The following is a 7,533-nucleotide window of genomic DNA, read 5'->3' as shown; positions in this document are numbered from 1 at the left end:
ATCTGTTTTAAGTGAATGATGAAAGATTTCGATAGATAAGTGGTACTCCAAATCTGAAGTCCAGAATACCCAAACACACCACCGAGATTCTTGTGTCACCTGACGTGCAGTGTGTTGTCACGTCAATTCAATGTGTGGACATGATGAATAATTTGACCGACGTATACTAGTACTGCTACTGTACTACTTACTAGTCGTATTTAGTGTCACATTTTAACCGTAGGTTTAACTAACAAGTACGCACTTGAAGCCTAAGTGATATATATATAGAGCTGGAGTTACTAGTAACAGAATAATATTCTGTTACCCTCAGTCCCTATAAGGGCGCGACGTGCACACCACAGTAGAAACTCCCGACCCGCCCCCAACCTAACCCCGCCTCCTACCGCCTGAGGCAGCCGTCGCGGGCGAGCGAGCGACGGCGGCAGCCGGAGCGAGGGAGCCCGCGCCGCCGTGACGGGTCGCTCCTCTGACCCACGCGCTGCCGTCGGCCGGCCGTCCGCCCGCTCCCCGCCTCCAACCTTCGGCGCCGCGCTGCACCCCTCGCCTTCCACATCTGACGACCCACCGTGCCCCCGCCCGACTCCCTCCCCAGTGACGCACCGCCGCCCGGCTCCCTCCCCAGCGACGCGCCCCCAGACTCCTTTCCCCGCTAATGTACGCTGCGTGACCCGGGCGCCCGACTGCCGCATACAAGGTTGCGCGCCGCTGCCGGCCCAACCGTCCCAGTTAGGATCCCCCGCCTCCCACTGTGGCTCCTCGCCGCCACCATGGGATCCCAGCCGGCAGGCTCCGCCGAGCGCCCCGTGCCCGGCCACCTCACTTCCATCACCGGTCGTCGCCCCTCCACCATGCCTCCTCCCACAAACCCAATCCAGATCCAGCGACCTCCACCAGGATGCACGTCGGCCTCGTCGTGGTCACATCGGCAGTTCAACTGGTCGCTCCATGGCCGGTCGCTCAAAGTGCTACGTATAAGGTCACCCCGTGCTCTACCCCTGGGCCTGGCTCAGCTTTCTCCCTCCCATCCTATCTCTCATCTACCTACTTGTCCTGGTCTGTTTCCCTCTCCTGAACTGTGGATCATGCATCAACTCTCTCACTATGTGGTGTTCTTGCTCCCTCTCTCGTAGCTACAACATGGTCACACACTAGCTGATGGATCCAAAAAATGATTATGGATAATTGTTGTTCTGATCTCTAGTTTCTATGAACTGATGGGTAAGATTCTCTCTCTCTCATGCTCTCTCTCTCTCCTCATCCTTTGTAGTTTGTGTGACTGATAGTTTAGACTCGAGGAAATCCGTTGTTTGTAGTTTGTGTGTACTGATAGTTGAGACTATGAATTCCATGCTTTGTAGTTTGTATGAACTGATAGTTAAGACTCGATGAACTCCATGCTTTGTAGTTTGTGTGAACTGATAGTTGAGACCTTGAAGAGTTGTCCATCTCGACTCGGTGAACTCATAGCTGATAGTTTTGTGAAGTGAAAATTCTTTTTCAAGTTCTTGTGGTATTTGATACTTTGTGAGCTGATAGCTGATACTTTGAGATGGATGTATTATCAGGCGTGAAAATGATGTCAAATATGTGCAGTTTAGTGGATGAGCGTTATCTAGATCCTTTTAATCTGAAGGTAGTTGTACCACTAAGGAAAGTAAAAAACCAGTATTTTCTATAGACAAGAAATGGGCATTTGGCTCAGTAATCGTCCATTACTAGAGGTATTTGTCACTTGACCATTTTCCATAACTAGTTTCAATTCGTGAACTACCGGCACTTGCAAAATCAAAGAGGCTGACCATATCAAAGTGCCCAAAGTTGAAGCAAAGGAGTTGAGATGCTATAGAAAAGGTACACATGCCAACAGTAGTTTTACCTTCCAGCCTTTACTCCGCTCTTGTCTGAAGTTTCTAAAAGCAAATCATTAACTTGAAACTCCCCACCTCTTCAACGGGTCTAGCCTTAGCTGCAGGCAGCAGATGATAAAAAATGCATGGATTAATTGGAACAAATCACACATAGGCGATGGGCTACGGATCACACACACATATTAGCAAAAATGAGCTATAGATTAGATTGATTGATACCTCCTAGTGTGGTATTTCTGTAACTATATTTGGTCTGCACTTATAGGATTTAGGGAAGTACTGCAAAAATGTCTTGCATTTAGTTACAGAGGTAGTATCTGATAAACAACATCAGTTCTCATGTAAAAAAAAGGTGTCTTAAGTCCACCTTGCAAAACAACATTAGTTCTGTACAAAACAACAATCTCTCACACACAATACAACTTGTTACTTCTATGGAGCCATGGTGCTCACTTTATTCTCTCAACCTTGATTGTCTTGCAGTGCTTATAGGCTTAATTGTGAATAGAACACTTTATTTCTTTTTTTTATACTCAGAAGAAACCTTGTGAACGTTCAGATCAGGGAAACATGAGGGCTCACCAACAAAAGCCACTAAAAAGTATATAAATTTATAGGGGTGGGTGAAGTACAAGAATACAGAAAGTTAAGAGTTGAGAAAGCAAAAAAGTTCAGAGGCCTCTTCCATTCACAAACGCATGCCTCTGGCTACTTGAGATGCGTCGGCGTCATCGCCCATCCAAAAACGCAGTGCCTATTAAGCTGCTTTGTCAGAAGCTTGCATCGATAGTTAACCCGGTACTATTACTGTTACCTACTATTTATGCTAATGTTGTACTATTGCTCTTGCTTATTAAGGCCTGCATTGATAGTTAATCTTGAATTGGATGCGTTATTCTATGTTAGGTGAATGAAGCCTCGGGGCCAGGGGTCACCTGCACTACAGAATACAAGTGTTTGCAGTTTGCTCACTAGAATGTTGAATGAGACTACATCATTATTACTCAAAAAAAACATTTTTTATTTGTTCAGAATTGTTCTTTGTGTCCATGGCAAAAAATATTTTTTTTGGTTAATGCAATCCTCCCGTGGAAGCACTAAAACACCTGCATGTTTTAGTGTACATGTTAAAACTGCACTAATTTTGGTGTGCATGTGTTTTAAAAAAACACCTATTACACATTTCTTGTTGAAAGTCGGTGTCTTTGCCTGATTGTTTTTGCTTACGGAAATGAAAATTATTGGTTACAGGTTTCCTTTTTCACGCGTCCCTCTAATTGTTTTGGAAAACAGAGATGGGAGCAACCTGCAATTTGTGCTGCATGTTCACTGAAAAAGTTTGGATCCTGACCAGATTATTCTCAAGAAAATTCTTTTGACGTGTAATTTACTAGGCAGGAATATATGCAACTTGTACATTTCTTGACTGCCAATAATTACTTAGGTCCACATAGTTTCACAACCGAATGTCAGAAAAATGATGCCTTTTCAGTTACTGTACATTACTTGGCATTTGAGCCCTCACTATTGTCAGAATGTCAAAGCTAGTGTAATCCCCGTTGAGATGCTGCTCTTCTGAATTTTGGTTCCCACACCCAAGTCTGGTGGCTTAGATATTTATTTTCAACAAGTACTGATAATAAAAACTAAAAGGTCACCCACCAGAAAAGTTCACATAGCATTATACTTGTTCGCGTAGTATTGTCTAGCAAGTATAGAAGTCATGCTCGTCTAGTAAGTACAGAAGTCATGCTCTTATTCCACATCATGCAAGTTCAACTATATATTCCCCAAGGATGTCGCCCTCAGTCCGACTATTGCTGCTGCTTCAAAACACCGAAATTTGATTCGACCGGTAAGTTATTAGCTGACTTCATTTTTATAGTTAATGGGCTCATTAACAACCTCATTTGTTGAACTGATTAATAGTTGTTACTAAATGCTAGATTATTTGGACTGATTGATAGTACACAAAATGGTTAGCAAAAACTTATTTTTGATTATTTAATTACTGCTAGTCAATCAAGGCATGGACGAGATTCTCTTTTGAACTGAAACCTGTATTGTATTTTTGAACTGATGCAGGATAGAGAAAAAGAAAATGAAGAGAATGATTACCGTCTCATTTGCCTCGATTTACTATAAAGAACACGTGTGACAGTAAGTCCAGGTATTACTACACGTGGAGTATGAAAAATACTTTTACTGAGAGTTCACTTAAATCCTGCATGGCTACTAGCCATAGGAACTCTTTTGATTTTTCTATAGATCTTCCTTTGGCTCCCCTGACTCCTGCCCTTACTCTCTTCCTATGGCTTTGTCTATACTTAAGAAAAATGGATTTATATGTTTTGCATAGTCGATACTTAAGAAAACAAAAGGTCAAATCTTCAAACTTTAATCAGTTCAAGTACATAAGGAACGTAGGACGACCATGCAAAAACATCAATGTAGGAAAAAAGAGTAGGATATTGAGATGTTGCTGCTACTTCTTTATGCTCATGCCTTGCCGCTGCTCCATTCAATCTCATTCTATTTATATGAAAATAATTGATGCTCTATAGGTGCTTGTTGAAATGCTTATGAGAGCTAATTTTTTGTTGTTTGGTATTCAAAATGCTTGCACTTCTCTGAACTGAGAATACGCTTGAGTTTCCTATTCCTTCTAATCTTAATAAAGTGAATTGTTTTGGAGCTGGACTGAACCAGGTTATCTTGATAGGAGTCTAGTGTTAGTTACTAAATTCTAGCCAGAGTAGTGTAATCAAAGGAATGCAGATAACTTGTGCCCTGGTATCACTTGTACAATTGCGTTGTTGTGCTGCACACTTGTACTCACATATTATTATGCTGCGATACTAGTTCTGAACATTTTGTTATGTATGTCACATGCAGGTCTCTCCCCATTCTTCTTGTCTTCATACTATGCCTTTCATACCTTTATATATAAAAAAGCTCAGTCCGAAACTATAGATTTGCCCAGAGCCTTGACCTAGGAAATTCTGAATAAAACTTCAAAGAAGTATGAAATGCACTGTAGTATATAAAGCCTTGTTCATCATTGGATTCTGATACTAGAATCTAAAGTAAGAAATCAAGATTGTAATATGTAGGCGCAAGAACATGACTCCCTACTTGAAATGAGTACTGTTTTGTTTCAGCTAATACTTCTTACTCTGAATTCCAAAAGTGGATGCACGTAAGTACAACTTAGTAGACTACTAGTAGAACATCAGTATGTAAAGGACGATGTAATTACCACAGCCTCAATGATTATACTATTTGGGATGCTCATCATTTTTCACATCCATCTCTACTGAATTATGTTAGTCTTTTTCAGTTCATCTTTGAAATTTTGGTCCATTTTCTTTTTGCAGGATGCAAAAAATAAAATAAAAGGCAGCAGCTCAAAAAGATGAATATTGGAAGTCCATTGCTATCTTGAGGTGTGTTACCCTTCATCTTAGACATATATGCTCAGTTATTGTTGTGTACACATAGAGCTACCGTGTACGTTCATGCTCCTTCACTTGTGTATATTCAGTTCAACATTTGGTGATTCTTCAGGTCCCCTTAGCCGGCATTTTCAGTTCAGCTTGCAGGTGACGACGCTCCCCTTCAGTTCATCTTGCAGGTGTTTTGGCAGTACAAAATACATCACCATAATTAGTACATCAAGGATGGCTTGGTAGTCGCTGGGATTCCCTGTAGTGGCCAAATCCCAGTGCCGCTTGTGATCTCCGCCTCCATCAGCTCCACCTCGCCGTAGCAATCAGTCCAGAGGAGGAGTTGTAGCTGGTCCACCCGGTCCACCTGGTTTTTCTTTCAACATTTTCTTTGTGATGCATGCTCACTGATGGATCAGCAACTATTTATTGATATGGAGATGTGCCCCTGCTTTTTTCTGGAGAAACAAGATGCCTTTGCATACTTCAAAGTTGTTGCTTGCTCCCACCAGTCAATTGCGCAAGTTCAGTGGGTGTCATCGAGCATGTTCAAAAGTATGCCCTTTGTGCAAAAGTGTGAATTTTTGTCAGTATTTTGTATATTTCATTTGGCAGAGGCTTCATGTGATCTTGTGGAGCTTTATAAAATGTACTCTCATCACACTTTTAAGGCCCTATAGTTCATTATATCATACATGTGTGGCCATTCAGTATGTATTACAGGATCAGTTCTTGAAAAAGAACACATACATAGTTGGGTAAAAAAAATGATTAGTTCGATAGTGCTCTCTCCTGCCTATTTTGGCTGATGTCCACAAATGGACAAACAATTGTGTCAGAAATTGTTCTATTATTACTGGCATACAGGTACAAAAAAAGTTAAACATGAGGTCCTACATAGGCTTTGGAAAAATGCTAAAAAACACGAAAATTCAAAAAAGTCAAGTTCAAGTGGTAAAATAAGAGAAGTCCAGAACATCATCGCAAAACAAAGTTGAGTTCAAAAAAAAAATGAAACACACAACATTTTCTTTTTGTTAAAAATATTATTCAGTTCAACGATATAAACCATGCAAGTTCGGAGACGCAAATACCGTAAATTATTGAAAAGCTACGAGGAAAATCATACCGAAAAATCATATTGAAAAAACAGAGTAAAGTCTAGTATGTTAAAACACGCTTAGTATAAAACCATATGGACATCAGTTCAAGTACACTTTTTTCAGAACCTTCCAAAATTACTCTCTAAAGAATACATCAGTACAAACGCACACGTAGATCAGTACAAGTACTCTGTTTTTTCTGACGGAAAAACAACACGATGTGTCTCACCGTAATCCAAATTACTCTTCAAAAGTTGCGAATTTGAGAAAACGTTCAACATGATTAAGTTTCGTATTTTTGATATCTTTCTAACAGTATATTATTTGCCTCATTTCAACAAACTTTTAAAAAAATCACATTCAAAATCAAATTTGACCGTTTTCGAATTCGTTTTTAAATCGTAAGGAATTAGAAAAACATTTATATACAAAAAAGCTGCGCATTTTACATAGCTTTCCATTCCAACACCATATCATTTGCGTCAACCCGACAAACCGTTTGCAAAAAATTGCGAAAATACGTTTGGCCCAGAATTTCACCGTTTTTCAAATTACTTGTAAATCAAATAGAATTAGAAAAAACAATACATATATGGAAGATGCGTATTTTCACTAGCTTTCCAACGCCATCTTATTTGCTCAATTCCGACAAACCGTTTGAAAATTGAGTCCAAAATACGATTCACATTTTCGGTTTTGAAAAAAATGGTTTTTTCAAAACTGCTCTTAAACCATAATGATTTTGCAAAAACGTTCAATATACTTGAAATATGGTTGTCAAGAGCTTTCCAACGATATATTACACGCCATGTTTCGACAAAAAAATTACAATAAGTTTTTGAACTAAAGAAGACGATGTGTTAAACGCAACTGAAAGCATCAGTTCAACCGCTTCGAAAACATCAGTACAACCACCTGAAACCGTCAGTTCAAAAAAGGTAATAGAATAATATTCTGTTACTAGTAATATATACATACTGCACAGCATGTCCATCATCATTATTAGTACATCCTGCGTAGGTGATTTAGGATGCACTTGATCCCAGAAAGGTATCTATTCTTCAAACCAGAGGAGTGCTTCAAACTAACAACAATACATAATATCCAACAAAA

General features: G+C 40.0%; 1 long non-coding RNA gene across 5 annotated transcripts; it reads left to right on the top strand.

Annotated features, from left to right (window-relative positions):
- The first annotated feature begins 309 nt into the window (after positions 1 to 309).
- LOC123148678 (uncharacterized) lies at positions 310 to 5,784 on the top strand. Of its 5 annotated transcripts, none has more exons than XR_006474053.1 (3): positions 331 to 4,041; positions 5,249 to 5,317; positions 5,494 to 5,784. It is a non-coding gene; the product is annotated as an uncharacterized lncRNA (long non-coding RNA). The 5 variants fall into 5 exon arrangements; XR_006474050.1 differs by having other exon boundaries at positions 5,467 to 5,784; XR_006474049.1 differs by having other exon boundaries at positions 5,462 to 5,784.
- Positions 5,785 to 7,533: the final 1,749 nt, after the last annotated feature.

The sequence above is a fragment of the Triticum aestivum genome, chromosome 7A, assembly GCF_018294505.1.
Source record: "Triticum aestivum cultivar Chinese Spring chromosome 7A, IWGSC CS RefSeq v2.1, whole genome shotgun sequence".
In the NCBI taxonomy this organism is placed as follows: Eukaryota; Viridiplantae; Streptophyta; class Magnoliopsida; order Poales; family Poaceae; genus Triticum; species Triticum aestivum.
Note: the sequence above shows the minus strand (reverse complement) of the source record. Positions and strands in the feature narration are given on the sequence as shown.